The sequence below is a fragment of the Talpa europaea genome (genome assembly GCF_964194135.1).
Source record: "Talpa europaea genome assembly, chromosome: 1".
NCBI lineage: Eukaryota > Metazoa > Chordata > Mammalia > Eulipotyphla > Talpidae > Talpa > Talpa europaea.
This window is the reverse complement of record NC_140073.1, coordinates 73,764,818-73,782,707: the sequence shown is the minus strand read 5'-3', so window position 1 is coordinate 73,782,707 and position 17,890 is coordinate 73,764,818.

Sequence of the window (17,890 nt, the reverse complement as noted above, 5' to 3'; positions counted from 1 at the left end):
ATCCTGACTCTGAAGAGTCTCTACATCCATCATCTATTTTTTCTGTCTGTCTGTCTATCCATCCATCCATCTATCTTCATTATCATTATCTATCTTCATATATGTGCTACAGGCAAGAGGTGGGCTAAGGCACAGGATTGTTTTACTATCTTGTAGTTAGTCTTGTATGAATGGCCTTGCAGCTCCCTTTGGAATATGGGGGTAGAAAACATTTTGGGCTTTGAGCCGCAGCCAAAATCCCAAATTTATTTTTAAAATCCTCCTTTAACAATATTGTACACTATAATTACATAATTATAATTATAGATCATTATAATTCTAATGAGTAATATTAGACAATAAAAGGGCATTCTTAGAAATTTTAAAAAATGAAAGTTAAACCAAAAAACTCAATAGGAGAGTTGAAAGATAGAGTCAAAGAAATGTCCAAGAGGTCAGATATCCTAGTAAAAGACAATAGGGGAGGCGGTTTTCAGACAAATAATAAAAGAAGTGTCCAGCTTAAAAAGATCCTCCAAATGTCATGCATAATAAATGAAAAAAAAAAAAGATTCCCCAAAGCATATTATAATGATACTTCAAAGCACTAGAGATTAAGCAATGGTGCTAAGATTTTACAGAGAGCAAGACCAGGTCACATACCAAAGGAATAAGAATCAGAATAGCATAACTTCTCAAGAGTATCACGGAAACTGGAATACAGTGAAGTAATGCATTCAAAATTCCAAAGAAAAAAGATTTTTAAACTAGCATTCTGTACTCCGGTGAGATTTTAATCAATCAGAAGGATATAATAAAATATATATTTAAACATGTAAGATGTACTTACTGGTTGCTATGCAGTGTCCATTCTGCTTCTTCCTCACTAGTAGAACTTGTTGGGCTTAAAAATGTGCTCACTTAAACTCCTCCCATGAGGAATAGGATAGATACGTGATCCACTTCTGAGAAATAAAATACAAGTAGGTATTTTCTAGGAAAAATCCTTCACAGGGGGTAAAATACAACATATACATTGTCCCCCTTCTGTTCTTATCCTCCTGCATGGAAAAGTGAGGTGAGGATCAAAGTAGAGCAGCATTAGTTTGCCTTCTCTTTCCAAGGTCTTGTTGACCTTGTAATATGCATATTGTCCTGAATTCCATGACTTCTGCTTTCTGCTTCTTTAACTAGCCTTGAAATCTTTTGCTGCTTGATGTATAATAATGATATATAATATTATTCATTTTTGTAGTTTGTTTTCTCATGTACAGTCCCCATAAATTCCCACCACCAAGTCGCCCATGAACCATCACTATAGTCTCTTCTGCTCTCCCTGCCCCTGTTTTAATCCCTCTCCCCCCCATAAAAATTCCCCCTTTGATCAAAGCTGCTGAGGATAGATCTTATTGGTGTCTGTGACCCAGTGGCCAGTAGAGTAGGTTCTCAATTATAAACTTTTGAATGAATAAGTGAACCAAAGAATGAAGAAATATCCTTTTAATCCTTCTAAGACATTTCCACCATCTTTCAGTACCTTAGCACAGAATTCATAGTTTGTTTTCCTCTTATTGACAATCTCCATGACTCCAACACCCACCAGATCCTTCCAACCTCTAATCTCAATGATCCTAAGTTCCAAGGGAAAGAACTAAATGACTCCCAAGGTTTTTATCCTTGAAAATTTCCTCTTGTTAATTTTTTTAAGTCCTCTTACCAGGATGATTGCAATATCATTCATCCCATGACATTATCATCTGATTTATTATCTGAATAACAGTCTCCTGACTTAAAAGAATCCACTTATTAAAAATAGTCCATGGTGCTATAAACATAGGGGTGCAGGTGCCCTTTCGAATTAATGTTTCTGTGTCCTTTGGGTAAATACCTAGGAGTGGAATTGCTGGTCATATGGAAGCTCTATCTTTAGTAGGTTGGGGAATCACCATACAGCTTTCCATAGTGGTTGGACCATTTTGCACTCCCACCAGTTACAATAGCTAAGCTATGGAAACAACCCAAATGCCCAAAAATAGACGCCTGGATCAAGAAGATGTGGTATATATACACAATGGAATATTACTCAGCAATCAAAAAGATGAACTAATGCAATTTACAGCAACATGGATGGAGCTGGAAGCGATCATGCTCAGCGAAATAAGCCAGAAAGAAAAAGAAAAATCCTGGATGGTCTCACTCATAGCGGGAAATTTAGAAAAGCTAAATAAGAGACCAGGAAAAGACTAATTATAATAAAGAAAAAATAAACATCAACAAGCAACTATAAACCAGAGACACACTGAGGGGAGAGGAGGAGAGGAAGGATTTGGGTCAAAATAAGGGGGGGTGGAACCATATGGGGAATATAACCAAAATGAAAATTCATAGTGTGCAAAAATGAAAAAGGATGTAAAAATTATATAAAATAAAATATATTAATAATAAAAAATGAATATAGAATTCATCCCAGGGACCGGAGAATAATAAAAAGCTAATAGAAACAGAACAAAACAAAACAAAAAACAAATAAAAATAGTCCGTGGGCCTTATTTCCCCCTCACAATCTAGTCCCAGTATGTTTTCCTCTCCTAACCTCTTGCAGCGTCCCTAGATTTCTCACCTCTTCTTAAATCTACCCACAATTTTCTTAGTTCTTTGCAATTATTTGTACTATCCTCTCTTCGGGTAATTGCACTTGTGATTCCTCCAGCCTCCAACCATTCATCCCAGTCAGTTAAGTGTGTACCCATTGCCTTAGTAACAGTTCCAATGTCATTTTCTCCCATGAGGTATCTCCCAATGATTCAAGCAGAATTGATCTTTGGATCTTCTATGACTAGGAAAAAAATCTCTGTTGTATGTCCACAATAGCATTTATCAGTACTGTGAATACAATATATTGCTATCTGCTCATGTACATTCACTGAGGATGCTCCATTTCTGTAGTGCTCACAGACCTAGCATACAGTGCCTGGCATGTAGTACGTATGCAAAAATTGTTAGATGAATTGAATTGAGATTCAAGGAGCTATCCCAGACTCTGATTTAAGTCTAGTGTCTCATGGAAAAACGCAAAGGCAATGCATATCTACTCCCTTAGGATCACTGCCTCATAATTATTTTAAAAGTTTTCTATTTTATCAAAGAGCCTTAGAAACTGCTCCTTTTCAAAGCTCCACCAAAGTATTATTTTCTCAATTAATTATTACAGAGGGATAACTATTGCATAAATCAATTCTCAACTTAGTTTGATCATGATCGCTAATGAAATAGATTGGAAAAATGGAGCCCCAAAGAGAATGTTTTCAGATGAATAATATATTTTATTTGTCAGCAGTCCTCAAGCTCAATTTATGTTGAAATTAACTGAAAGTGGATTGCAAATAATTGTCAGCTCATTGTCAGTCTGCATTTTCAGGGCCCGGAATAGATAGAGTGACGAAAGGTAATTTCGTTTTTCTTCATAATTGCTTCTGGATAACACCAAGCCTTTGAAGGAGAGCATGAGGCTGTGCATTCTGAAAATTGCAAAGAAAATACAAAGCTAGGGTTGAATACCAAAAGTTCTCAATATGTCAGATGTAGTAGAATTAACATTTTCAGGGTTCTTTGCAGTTTATTGCACTGAAACTATCTGCAACAAATAACATGATTTTAGACTTGAGATATGAAAAACACTATTTCACCTGTCAACAGTAATAGGATGGGTATCTAAGCCCAATTAGCTTCATGGTGATTTATTAAAAGGGTTAAAGAGTAAACAATATAGGGAGTTAGGCAAAGTTTTTTTTAGGTACTTAAAATTACCAGAAAAGAGAATAATCTACAGCCAATGAAGAAGAAAGAACTTTTCAAAGAACAAATGTAGAAGAAGATGAGGAGATAATGGTGAAAAAAGAAAACTTTGCTAAAGGCAAAAGTAAAATAAAAACTCAGCTTTATGTCACTTATTTATATTTATTCTTCTAGAATAAATGAGACTACGCATTTTGAAAATTGCAAAGAAAATACAAAGCTAGGGTTGAATACCAAAAATTTTCATTTCCAGGGTTCCAGCAGATTTAACATTTGCAGGGTTCTTTGCAGGCCAGTCCTCAGACCAGCTCCCAACCCTCAGAGCTCATCTCATTTCCCTGACTTCCCCACATCTGTGCCTCCATTTTCGCTGACTAAGCTTAGGTGGACTTTGTCTCCCACCCGGGCAATTTACCCATGGCAAAGAAGCAAGATAGAAGTGGGCCATGGCATGCTGGACGTGGATCTGGGCTGGAATGGAGGGAGGGCAGAAGATTGCCTTATAAGAAAAAGAAAAGAAAAAGGAGATTATTGCTTTTTGTAGTGCCACCAATCATTGAGTAGTAAAAAGTACCTTAGCATTGTGCTGTCAGCCTTCCAACCATTTTCCAGTGTTCTTCACTGAATAATACCTTCTTAATAATGTCCCGCCCCCAGGGCTCCCTGGTTGAAATAGGTTGCATATTGTTTCCCCCTTTTGGAGAGTCATAATGCATATTAACATAGGAAACACCCTGAGAAATGCAGTAGAAAACCTGAGTAACTTTGACCAAATGCTGTTTGGTCCCTTATTCTTGGGGGACATATTCAAGCCCTGCAATGGATGCTTGAAATTGCAGATAGTATTGAGCTCTCTCTATCTCACTTTCTCTCTCTCTCTCTCTCTCTATATATATATATATATAAAATATATATATGTATATATATATATGTTTCCTACATGATTATAAAGTTCATTTTAAGCTGATTTTATAAATTAGGCATGGTAAGAGATTAAAATAAAAACTTGTAAAAAAAGAACAATTATAACAATATACTATAATAAAAGTATGTGAATGTGCTCTCTCCTCCTGAAAATTTCTAATTGCTTGTAATATTTTCGGACCACGTTTGACCATGGGTAGCTAAAACCATAGATAGAGAAACCCTGATAAAATCTACATGTCTGTTTGACTACAGATGATGAATCAGACCAGGGGGTCTAGGGAAACCTGGCGACTGCTTTCAGTTCTAGTTCCAGAGGCGAAGAAAGATTGAACATTGAGACCAGAGTTACGCAGAACAGCAAGAGATTTATTGATAGATAAGAGGAAGGACAGGAAAGCTTTCTGAGAAGCGAGGGGTGTCGAGTGGGTAGCCACTGAAGGGGCAAGAAGTAAGTGTTTATATGTGTGAATGTGGGCTCGGCCATTGAACAGCTCTGGATTGTGTCTCGCTGATTGGTAGGGGCCCGAGGGGTCTCCTAGGTTACTGAAACCCACTGAGTTTCCCACATTATTTGGCGTGTTTTTCCAGAAATAGCTGTGGTCTGTTGCGTCAGCATTATATTATTGTGTTGGTGTTCTGAATATTGCATTTTTAATTGGGTTGGGGCCCACCCTGAATCCAACTGATTGTTTCTCAATGATATTTATCAGTGCACTTGGGACACCTTAGTTTGGGGCGCACCTCCTCTTCCAACCGATTATTCCTTATTCAGACTGATAAATGGCCAGATTGATTAATGGGCTTGAGGGCTTGGGGCACCCGGTTCCTAACTGACTGCCTGTACCCATTCCTAACTTTGTCATTCAATACCAGGGGGAGCGCTGCTGTTGCAATGCAAGCCTGATTGAGCCTGGTGCACTGGATGACCAAAAACGGCCTTGGTCTGCACATCCAATGCTGTCCATCCCTGGAGGTTACATCTGGGAGAGGAGTGCACACATGGTCCTGTGTGCACAGTGGCAGTGGCACTGTTATCTTGTGCAAAATAGGCAGGAAAAATGAAAAGAAAAGTGAAGGGCTATGTTAAAGGTCTCCTCCAAATGCAAATTAGAAAATAAAATATTGCTACAGACTCTCATGGGTCAACTCAGCCAGTAGACATATTGCTTGAACTGAAGAACCACTTTATTTTCTGAACAATCTGTGATATCTCTCCTCCTAGAATGCCCTTTGATAGTTTCTGCATCTGAGTGTGCTGTCCAGGTTGCTGCCTGCTCTGACCCCTCCGGGTATCTTGTGCTTGTCTCACACCATTCCCTCATGGCTCCCTGTGTTGCAGTCTTTCTGGTATTCTTTCACATGTTCCAGAGACCATTTTTTTTTTCCACCTCAGCATCTCCTGCAGGTTCATTTCTCTGTGAAGTATGATCCCCTCTTTGTACTCCTAGCTTCTTCGGGGAAGCCATGCTGCACACCCCAGATTAGTTCCAGGCCTCTTATTGAACACTATCATTTTTGATGGTAGTTCTTGCTACAAATTGTATGTGGGATATTTATTTACATTGAATTGAGGCATGGCATATGCTCAGTAAAATGCATGATCTTGAAGAGATTTTACATGTACATAAATCGAAGGAACTACCCACCAGGTCAAGCTATAGAACATTTCAGACATCACAGAAAGCTGTGTCCACTAATTCTCTTTTCTCACTTTTCTCATCATGGGCGAGTTTCCCTGTTCCTGACTATTTTTTCAAAATTTATTTTATTTATTTACTAATACAAGAGCTGGGGTGTAGGCCAGAGATACGGGGGGGGAGGGGGTGAGAGGATTCACCAGAGATGGAGTGGGGAGCAGAACAGGCAGACTGACTGAAACACACTGCTGAGGGGAGCAGCGGGCGAGACAGGAAAGGTCTGCTGTGCCATGTGGGTAGCTCCCTGGCTGGGGAATTGAACTTGTGCTACCGTGGCTGCTGAGACTTAACCCCTTGTGCCACCAGGAGGTCTAGATGTTCTCCATTGTGCCTGTAAGAAACATCCACTTCATTGTGAGTAGCAACATTTATTAATTGATTGATTACTATAATGCTAGTTCATAAAACTGCACGTTTTAGGGGTATATGCCACACCCACCTTTGCTACAGTATTCCATTGTAGAACTGTACCACTACTTGCTTATTCTATTTTGACTCACATCTCCTCCATACTATAAACTTCATGAAGCTGCAGAGAATATGCCTGTGTTGTTGACAGGAATGTCCTTGGGCCTAGTACTATGTCTGGCAAAGGGACAAAATCCAGACGCTTTGTTGAAAAATAAAGTGGTTTTTTGGTGTGTGTTATAGGGTGTGGGTGTTCTTCCTTTTATAAGTTAATACAACCCTCTCATTTTACGGCTGAAGTCCTGAAACATAAAGAAGTGAAGTTAATGTTAAAGCAAATCCTCAAATCTAACCACATATAACTATGCAGCTACATGTCAGGAAATGCCAGCAAACCACCAAAAGCTAAGAAGAGGTTAGGAAGGATTGCCTTACAGGTTTTCAAGGGAGCATGGCCCTAGTGACACTTGATCTTAGATATAGCCTCCAGAATTGTGAGACAGTGAATTTCTATTTTTTAAAGCCGCTTAGCATGTTGTATTTGTTATGGTTGCTCTAGAAAACTAACAGGAGGCAGAAAGAAGAAAATCACTGTCTCCAACTGCCCTTGTGAATGTGCCTCTAGGTCTCCAATTGCAGTGCTTGCGATTGGCCAAGGGCCCTGGGCACCATGCTCTGACCTATTGCACGTCTATACTGGAACCGCACTTCCCGGGTTCCAGTGACCAAGCTCAGGGGGGCATACCTTGGAATCTTCTTCCTTCATGTCCCAAATTTTCTCCAGGGAAATTTCCACTGGGAGAGGCTGCATGGATGTTCTAACTACCTCAGCTTCAATGACGGGTGCAGGTGACCTGCTAAAACAGCTGGAGCTTTTCACTTTGGAGCTGGATACCTGTCTGACCCAAGTATCCAACTGAAGATCTTGGGGGCTGGAGGAGCTGCCCTGCACCACCAGGGGGAGCCAGCAGCCAGTGATAACATCTGGAGAATGCCTGTTGCCGGGAGCCTGGCATCAACCTTCAGAGACTGCACCAATTTTCCTCTCTCCACACTTATCACAGATTCCTCTTCTGACCCTAACTCAGCAACACAGGGAAGATGACTCTGCTAAATGTACTTCGCACTTAGCTGAAGTGCCAAAGTACAAACCACTGGTTGTTCTCTCTGCTTTGTTTCTGTAGAGAGACTCTTTCTATATTTTGCTTGGGACAAATACATAGGATTTTTTGGTGTCCAGGTAAAAGACAGGAGGCAGGAGGGATCTCTGGGTACTAGTGGCTCACTAGTCCCTCAGTTTAGGGCCCGAGCCTCACTCTGCTAGGGGCTTCCAGAATCAGGCTTCTGACCCTTCAATGTCTCTGGAGATTAATGCTCTGGTTTCCTGTGGGAATCAGAGAATTAGTGAGCCAACAGGAAAGCCATGGGAGCCGAGGCACATGTCCAGTTGGTCTAACAGGTTTTCAGACTGTTCCCCCTGTTTTCAGTGGAGATCCACTCCTGCTTTCCAAGCTATCTGGGGCCTCAGTCCTAATTGTTTCAGGTGAATCAATCCCCACCGTCTCCCCAAGTGGGCCGGGAGGGATCTCTCTTCCTCCATTTTGTTAGGCAAGACAGAAAGCAGTCCTGTCTGTTTTCCTTCTTCCAAAAGTGTTTCGACATTTTCTTTTGGAGTTGCCAGTTTTCACCCACTGAGGTCGCTTTGGCTCCCCTGGTCCTTGCAGATTCAACTTAAAAAGAGTTTACTTTCTTTCCATGTGAGCTGTGACTCTGGAGGAAGTCACCATCAATACGTATACTCTATCTATAGCCAGAACCCAGCCACTTCAGTGGTGGGAGCCAGCGGCAGGAGCGCTGTTCTCTCCCGCTGCAGCTCCACCACAAGTCAGTTGTGGCAGTTGCTCCTCAGACCCTTTTATATAACAGCGCACTTCCTGCATCATGGAATGGATCAGTCAGGTATGAGCTATGAACTGATGGGTGCTCAATCGTCCAATCAGCCACAGAATTGAAAAATGGTCCAATCAGACTTGTGGGTGGGGCACCCTAAAAGAGGATATAAGCCAGGATCAGAGACAGCTGAGGGAGAGTTGGTTCTAGCCCCCTAAAAGGAGACATGGTTCCAACCCCCTGAAACAGGAGAGACAATTCCAGCCTCCTAAAAGAAGAGATGACACCAGCCCCTGAACAGAGAAGACAGTTCTAGCCTCTGAAGAAAGAAAGAAGACTGTTCCAGCCTCCAAAGGAAGAAGAAAGAAGAGGAAGACTCCGTTCCTGTCCTCCGAAGAAGAAAGAAGGAAAGAAGCATCCAGCACTTGATCTTAGCCAAAAGGCCGAGAAACGATAAAGAAGCATCCAGCAAATGACATCCGAGGAGAGAAGCAAATGACCTCTGTCAGAGGCTGGGCCTTGGATCCTGTCTCTGCTGTTGCCTGAAAGGAGCACCAAATTCCTGGGCCCAGTGTCTCAAAAAGCTATTTGTTGTCGGTGTAGCTCAACAACTCACAAAGAGCTGTTAACACATAGTGTCTCTGACACTGCCTCGGGGGACCAGTAGTGACCATCACTTTTGGCCAGTGCTGTCTAGTTGTGTCAGTGGCGACCATCACGGACACTATCTGGGCAAGATAGGCAGCTACTTGTGGCTACAGTAAGTTCTTTGTTTCCCCTGTTTGTAAAATAAACCTCATGGTTGTTGTTCCTGGCCTAAGGTCTTTTTGCAATTGTGCAGGCAGGGGTGAGAACCCACAGACAGTGACCTGTCCTCTTATTAGGCACTGTCCTTTGGTAGGCTATAGCGCATAGGCCCCTGCTGTGTGGGTGTTGTATTGCTATAGCCCTTGGTTTTGCTTTTTGGTGTTTTGACCTTTTGGGTTTTTTAGTGGCTCTCTTGTCACAGAGCCTGGGCAGGTAGGTGGCCATTCCATCCTACCACCTGGCCTCCTGCCCTTTTGCCCTGACCACCCCTGTTTTAAACACAAGGCTTTCCCAGTCTCTCTTTAACCCCTAACCCCTGGCCTTGTTTTCTACCACCCAAGGGACTCCTGACTTGGAGTCTCTACTGATCTCCTAAGTGTCAGTCAACTCTTCAGTCCTATCTTACTTAAGTTTCCGGTATTACCTGACCTTGTCTACACCCCTTTCCTACTCCTACCTGGTATACTTTCTCTCCTGTGAAAGTCTCCTGTGCTAGGTCTCCTGGAAATTCTCCTGCCCTAATCGGTCTCCTTCACTGGCTCTTCTACCTTATTCTCGCCTCCAGTGAAAGTCCTAAGAGCTTAGTCTTTGGATTGCGTTCTCAGCGTGGTTTCCATGACTGGGTTTAGATAATGTTTCCCAAATTTCTATCTTGATTTGTGTGAGATCAGGATCTCTAATTGCAAATAACAGAAATCAGATTCAAATTTGCCTAAGTTTAAAAGGGGAATTAATTCGATCGTTTTTGTAACTGTGGACTCAACCAAGATGCGCGGAAGCTGTACCCACCCTGGGATTTGTTTCTCTCTGCATCTCTCAACTCCACTTTCCTCCACATTGACCTCATTCTTACACAGTCCCTCTCCACATGGTGACAAGTTGACCACTGGATGTTGCATGATGTCTCAAGATTCCAGGGAAAGAGGGTGCCACTTTTCCCACAGCTGTGGAGAGATTCTTGTGGAATATGTGGCTTTGATGGGACTGCCCACCAGCTCTGGGCTCTGGTGGCGGGGATAGGAGACCATATTCTTGAACTCAGGAACTGATTGGAGTTGCTTTAGAGTAGGAATGGAGAAGGGGATCATCAGGAGAAGGGTGGGATGAGGAAGAGCTCCATAGGGGAAAAGAGATAGGCATCCACTTGACAATTTCATTGAAGAGGTCTGGATTCAGGACACCAGGGCTGTCATCTTGACGTTTTAGGCTGCTTGTCCCTTATCTGTAAGATGAGGATGTTGGACTTCTAAGGACTTCCAGCTACCATAGTATTTATTTTAATTCTACGAATAATGGACATATAAAATAGAACCTTTTGGCGGTGCCTCTGGGCACAGTCTGAGGGGCAGCAGAGCATGGTGGTTAAGAGTATGAGCCCTGGGTTCAGATGGCCCGAGTTCTGCATATACCATCATCCAGGGACTGCTTTGTGGGTGTGTGACCTAATGATACCCCATATGCAGAGTTCCTCACTCTTAGTTTAATGCTGCTGTCACTGTCTTGAAATCCTTGTTCATTTTATCTCTGAACTGTGGTTTTTTTATTTAAAGATTTATTTATTTATGCATACAAGAACTGGGGTACAGGCCAGAGGTGCGGGGGGGTGAGAGGATTCACCAGAGAGCAGAACAGGCAGACTGACTGAAATACACTGCTGAGGGGAGAAGTGGGCTAGTCAGGAGAGGTCTGCAGCGCCATGTCTGTTGCTCCCTGGCTGGCCGGGGAATTGAACTTGTGCTGCAGTGACTGGCAATAGCTTGATAGTGCTGTCTTTAACCCCTGAGCCACCAGGGAGGCCCTCTGAACTGTGTTTTGTAAGTAAAGTCAGACAAATCACTGTGGCATGCTGGTAAGTAGAGGAGATTAGAGCAGCATGGGAGTCCACCGTTCCAGCCGCTTCATCCCCATGTGGAGTTCACAATGCCTCATGAGCACAGAGTTCTGGGGAACCCATAGTACGTGGGAGTTCAGTGAGACTTGAAGTGAATATAAGTGTTTTGTGTCTAACTGACTCTCCATTTGAGCAGAAAGAAGACAATGGCATTTGAAGAAACACAAATGACAGGTAACCTATACCACATCCTTTATTTTATTTCTGTTTTAGCTAACCATGCTAACCATGTAACTTCTTTTTCTTTCAGTTCTTTCTTACTCAAAAATTAGTGTTGGTAGCATGTGCACATATCAAGTGAAATAAAAACATTTGAGGTAATTTTGTGCAGCATTTCTCCTGTCTTCTTGTATTTGCAATTTAAACTTACATTTTATAATATAAAAATGTATGGCATAATTCATACTAATAACTTACAATGAAAATTTTCCTTGCTTAGAATGATGTTAAAAAACAAAAAATCAGGGCCTCCCCGGTGGCGCAGCGGTTAAGCGCTGGATTGCGAAGCTGCCCGCGGCCTCTGTGGCGCCAGTTCGATCCCCGGCTGCTCCCCGGCCACCAGAGGAGGGTCCCACATGGCGTGCAGACCTCTCCTGCCGCCCGCTGCTCCCCTCAGCAGTGTACTTCGGTCCTTCTGCCTGCTCTGCTCCCCACTCTGGCTCTGGTGAATTCTCTCACCCTCCCGCACTTCTGACTGTACCCAGTGCATGTATAAACAAACAAACAAATAAATAAATAAAAAACATGCCTCTATATAAAAAAAACCCAAAAAACAAAAAATCATCAGTTGGGAGATTATGGGAGAAAAGAAAAAGCTTTCTATTTTAGTTCTTTTAAAAAGAACGGACTCCTGCTTTTAGAACAAGAGACCCTTATTTTCATTTTGCACCAAACCTCAGAACTTATGTAGCTGGTCCTGCACCAGCAAAATACTTTACCTTTCAGTGCCTTGGTTTCTTTATTTATAAAATGGGCACAGTAACAGTCTATCACTCAGTTGTTGCAAGAATGAACGGTGCTTGAACCTCAGCAATCACCCAACAAATATGAGCTTTTAGTATAAAATTGAATTGGTACAGAGTAGACCTGTAGGTGAGTTGGTATTCAATTTTTTTTCCTAAATCAAGTTCTTTTTTTTTTTTTTTTAAGATTTATTTATTTATATAAGAACCAGGGTACAGGCCAGAGGCGCAGAATCGTGAAAGGATTCACCAGAGACAGAGCAGGAACAGAACAGGCAGACTGACTGAAATACACTGCTGAGGGGAGCAGCGGGTAAGACAGGAGAGGTCTGCGCCTTGTGGGATTCTCACCTGCGGGCCAGCAGGCCGACCTGTGCTGCATTGGCTGCTGACAGCTTCACAGCGAGGTGCTCAAGCGCCTGGAGGCCCGGTATTTAATTTTAAATCTCCCTTAATTGTGCCTTTATGTGAGCCAAGTTTGTTTGCTAATTCCCTCTCCTGAACTTTGCCTAAGTTGGCATACCTAGAATTTTTCACCCTGGTATTTTAATGGGCTCACTCAGTTTGCCACTTGGGTGATGCTACTGCATGCTTTGGTCAGTAGGACATATTTTTGTGGCAAGAGAAATAAAGTCAAGAAAAATTTTTCGGGGGGAGAACATTGTGCGCCAGACTTTTTCAATTCCAAATAAAAGTGGAGAGGTAAGAATTGAGCTATTGTTTATGTGAAAAAACAGAAAAGGATATTTTCCATGTCCCAACAACAGATGGCGATGTTGCTAAGCAGATAGGGAACAATGTTCCTTGTTAGCGAAATCCTGTGATCCAGTGTGAGGAAGGAAAGCTATAAACAACATATGGAAAACAATGAATATTTTAATTAGGTGTTAATAACTGAATATTGAATCCTTGTCTTCCAACTAACTCACAACAGTGTTATGACAGCTAATTAATAAGTGATTGTAAAGGAAATGATTAATTATTTACAGTAATAATTAGAATAGCTTACACGCTTGTAATCATAAAATGGTTTTTGAAAGTAGATGGATGCAAAGCAAGTTATTGTTCTGCTGTTGCAGGTATTGTGGGGCCTCTTTTGGGATGATTTCTAATATCATTCCACACTGTCTGAATTTATTAAACTAGGTGCTATCATGAATTTGTTCCATCGAGTTTCATTCTAGCCATGGATTATAAAATCTTGGGTTTTGTTTTTTTGAACAAGGATCCTCTGTCAGCTTATTTGAAATTATGTACATAAGGGTAAATGTGAGCGCTTCCTCATGTGGGGGAACTCTTTGGAAACCTATCAACCATAGAATAAACCAAAACAAAACCCTGGCCCAGAAGAATGAAGCCTCCCCCTGGAGTCTCTATTACTAGCGTCTGATTCTCATAGATGAAAATAAAACTAAAAAGCAAGTATATAAGCCTGCGTTTCTCCTCCTCCTCTCTCTCATTCCATATTTCAAATCTCTTTGAACTGCCTCATGTCTTCAGGATATAATGAAATCCCTTCTTCTGGAAGGAAGCCACGAAAGATAGATTTCAAGACCTTTCCCTTTCCTCTCTGCTAGTAGCAGAGCTAATGCAGTTTACTTATTAGATGAGTCACCATGGATACTGATACACTCAAGCCAAGTCTACCCGAGTGAGGGGAATTGGAGAATTGAGGCAATTATCCTCATAATTTAAATAAACAAAGTCCCCCTCGTTTTTATTTCGGTTACCTGAATTTTTCAGGTGATTGTTTTATTTCAGTTCTGAGTTATTAGAAGTGGTTCTTGCCTCAACTCTCCTATTAAATTAGCTCACAGAGCTCTGGACTCCTTCACTGTGAAGCGTTTTAAGAATGCATACCCACGGCAAATGTATTCCTGTGCTCTATATTTTATCAACCAGGGTTTCTGACCTTTGGGTAGACTAGAAAATAACTGAGATCCAGGATGAAACACTTTTGGAGGGTAGATAATATCCAGATCTGGAAATGCTTATTTGGAAAGACCAGATATTTTCAGTCAGACAAAGGCTTTCGAATACCATGTCCTCCCTGACAATATGCCACCAGCATGTCCTGCCTGGGCCACATGTTTCCCCACTGGCCCCAGTCCAAGCCATAACCTGCATCAGCACTTCCAATTGGGATTTTACCATAGGTCTTAGCTGCCTCTCCTCATCCATCCTGTTTTTCTTTTTAGGCCATGCCAACTTTGCCAATATGGATTCCCCCATCTTATTCCACTCCTAACTTAAAGCTGATGAGCAATCTGGGGAGGCAGAGGACCTTGGTAAGTGTGAGGCATGTTATTTCCAAGTAAGGAGGCATTCATTATCTGTTGTTTCTCAGTATCTGTAGTCAAGGTTTATCATCTTTTGTCCTAAACCTCTGGCTGTGGTAATTGCTAGGGGGCAAACCCTAAAGGACCGGGAACTTCGTTTCCATTTCCTACTGTGCATTTTTGAAGACCGACTGCCAGCTTTTCACCCTTGCCATTGCCTGCTAAACATTTTGCTCTGTGACTCAGCAGGGAGTGCTCTATGGCTCCCTTATCTTTCATTTTTTCCCACACTCACCAGCAGGAGGTGACGGTGTTGCTTGATCAGAGAATGAGCATCTGTCTGTAAAAGGGCTGTGCTGTAGAAACGGACATTACAGCTAACAGCCCTGGGTTTGCATTGCCTTCTCTCGCTTCCTTGATGGATCCCTTGTGAATATGGCTGACCTGCCATGAACTCCAAGTTTTGTTTCTGTGAAACAGGGATATCAATGCATATCTCATAAAATAGTGATTAGAAATAGCATATGAAGTACCTGGCATGAGGTAAGCGTTTGGTAACTGAGGTCCTTATTAGAAAGGACCTCTTCAAGAAACTGGAGCACAGACACTTTTATTCTATTACTACTAAACCTCGTTCTCCTTTCTCTACCTTAACAGGTCTTTATGTCTTACTACTTATTTTCTGAACACATCATGTGAGCCCAGCTCTGGAGGGGACACAAATGACATGAACTGCTGAGACTCTGACTTTAATGAATTGCTCTTTTATTAAGAAAAGGCATGAAATAGACTAATAATAATATCAACAATAATGATGATACTATTTAATATAGAGAATTTTTTACTCTTGCCATACCTTGTGCTAAATGCTTTACAAATTGGATCTCATTTCATTGTCACAAAAATCTGTTAAAGTACTACTATTGTCACCCCTATTTTATAGAAGAAGGAAGTGAAACTCAGAGAGGTTAGGAGAATTGCCAAGGTCATACAGCTAAGAGTGGCAAAACCAGGACTTAAACTGAGCCTTGAGCCTGTTCCTGTGCACAGAATTAAGTGGGTCAAACAAAGCCATCTATTTTCAGAGGAGAGCTCACAGTAGGGTGGAATTTACAGGGAAGGAGTTTGGAGAGGAATATCTTTATCTGAGTCTCATAAGACTAACTTGAAAAGGTAATTCTTAATAGTACAATGTAATAGTTATAAAAAGTCCACAAGTCCACCATTTTTTCTCTTTGTGTTCATGCCAGGGTCAGAATCTTCCTAACTAGTTCACTGCCTGTCTGTCTAGGTGTCCTTGTACCATGTGATCTCATTTCTCTCCCATCAATTGTTTGGACCTCATTGTTTAAAGAATCAAGGAATTTTGTGCTGGAAGGGATGCCAGAAGTCCCATGCTGAGCTGCAGTGTGTGTGAGTTGCCCCAGGTGACAAAATCGGCTCTCCCAGAAATTGGGTCATTTTACTGCCACCTTGGTTCCCTTCCCACTGTGCCACCCTGGACCTCAGCCTTTTATGGCGTCAAGGATGGGAATATAGATTTTATGAAAATTCTCCTAGTTCCTTTTTAAATGCTTAGTGCATGACACTATTTTATACACTTTTCCGCCAATATACTTTTCTTCTCTTTCTCAGGGAGATATATATTCACCAAAATACATTGTTGGTCAGTTTGTATCTCCCTCATCAAAATACCATTGACTTATCTTACTTAGAATCCTATATAACATGCTGGAGAATCCCCTTCTCCTGCTGAGAAGTCACGCTTCTCTCCACACTGGAAGCACAGTGTTCACAAACTCAAAATCCTGAAGGTTTGATTAGATTTTAAAGTTGGCCATGCACCCTCTTCCTGCCACCCAATATATTATGTGTTCATCTGGAGATGCTTTTGTTTTGAAATAATGTCTTTATTTAAAGCAAAAACTCAGAGCCTGGTTAGACAAATGCATAAACAGGTATCCAATTCGGAGTGACTTCTTCGAAGAGGCAGCCTCTCCTCGCTGTCAGTCGGTCCCTGTTGAGTTGTTTGATGCATTCACTGCATTTTATATTACTTAATGTGGCTTATGTATCTGCCAATAAATCTGAAATACAGGTCACAGAATATGCAGCTCAAGGAAATCCATAAAAGTAGTAGAGAGGCTTCACTAGCTGCATCAGATTGCCAAAAGCTGAGGTCATTTCCTCTTGCTAAAAATGTAGAGCTTCATAAATTATTTTTATCACCTCCAAAGCCAAGCAAACAGTTTTGCACAGATGCCAAGGGGGTTTCGCTGCTTTTCTTCTCTTTAAGCGGAAAACTTTTTCTCATGTCGTCTGCCAAATTATTGTTTGTTTGGGTTTTTTTTTTTTTCCAAGCATTATTTCCATCATAGCATATTGCATGTAAATCTAGCTAAGGAAACACAATGGCATCTGCTCCGGGTCTGCATTGAAAGTGACACTAGTACCCAAGCTCAGAAGACGGTTCTGACCTAGGTTTAATTACTCTCCCTAATTGGGAGTTGACATTGTTTCCTTTAAAACAATTTTTAAGGAGATGTTAGGTATGCAGAGACAGTAAAAATGAGCAGTGAACATTCAGGGAAGAACTTATAGAAAAACACTACTGAATTAACTTACAGTACATTTGTTAAAATGAGCACCTCTAATAATGACATTTCATTTAACAATGCCCTTTGTCTCTTCAGTTCATCAGTTACCTATTCAGTAATGAACTGCAGTCATACCATTCTGATTTTCTCCTAATGTAAAGGCTCAGCTACACTTCACTGCAGTGAAGCATGATGCTATTATTCAGTTCCTGGCTTAGGAAAAAAGCTATAGAATATATCACAATTCTAATTGGCTAACAAATATTAAACCCTATGATTGTTAAGGGCACCCAGTGATTCTGTTTAGCTTTTGATGGGGATAAGTACAATAAAGAAAGGGAAACGGATTGAAGAAAAAAAAAAAAAAAAGAAGGTTAGCGTGTATACTTTATGAGCAGTAACAAGTATCCATTGAAAAAATATGAGCACACATTATATTTAATAGCTCAAATGTTATCTATTATTTATCAACAATTCAAGCAGATAGCTTAATACCAAATATTATTAGTAAGGATTAACAACCTGTGAACAGAAGGTTTAGCAAATGAATAGTTCAATTGGAGCTACCTTCTGCAATGTGAAGCTCCTGAAGGCTGGTCGTACATGAAGGTATTCATTCTGACTGTATCTATACAGCGTACATGATATACACATCAAA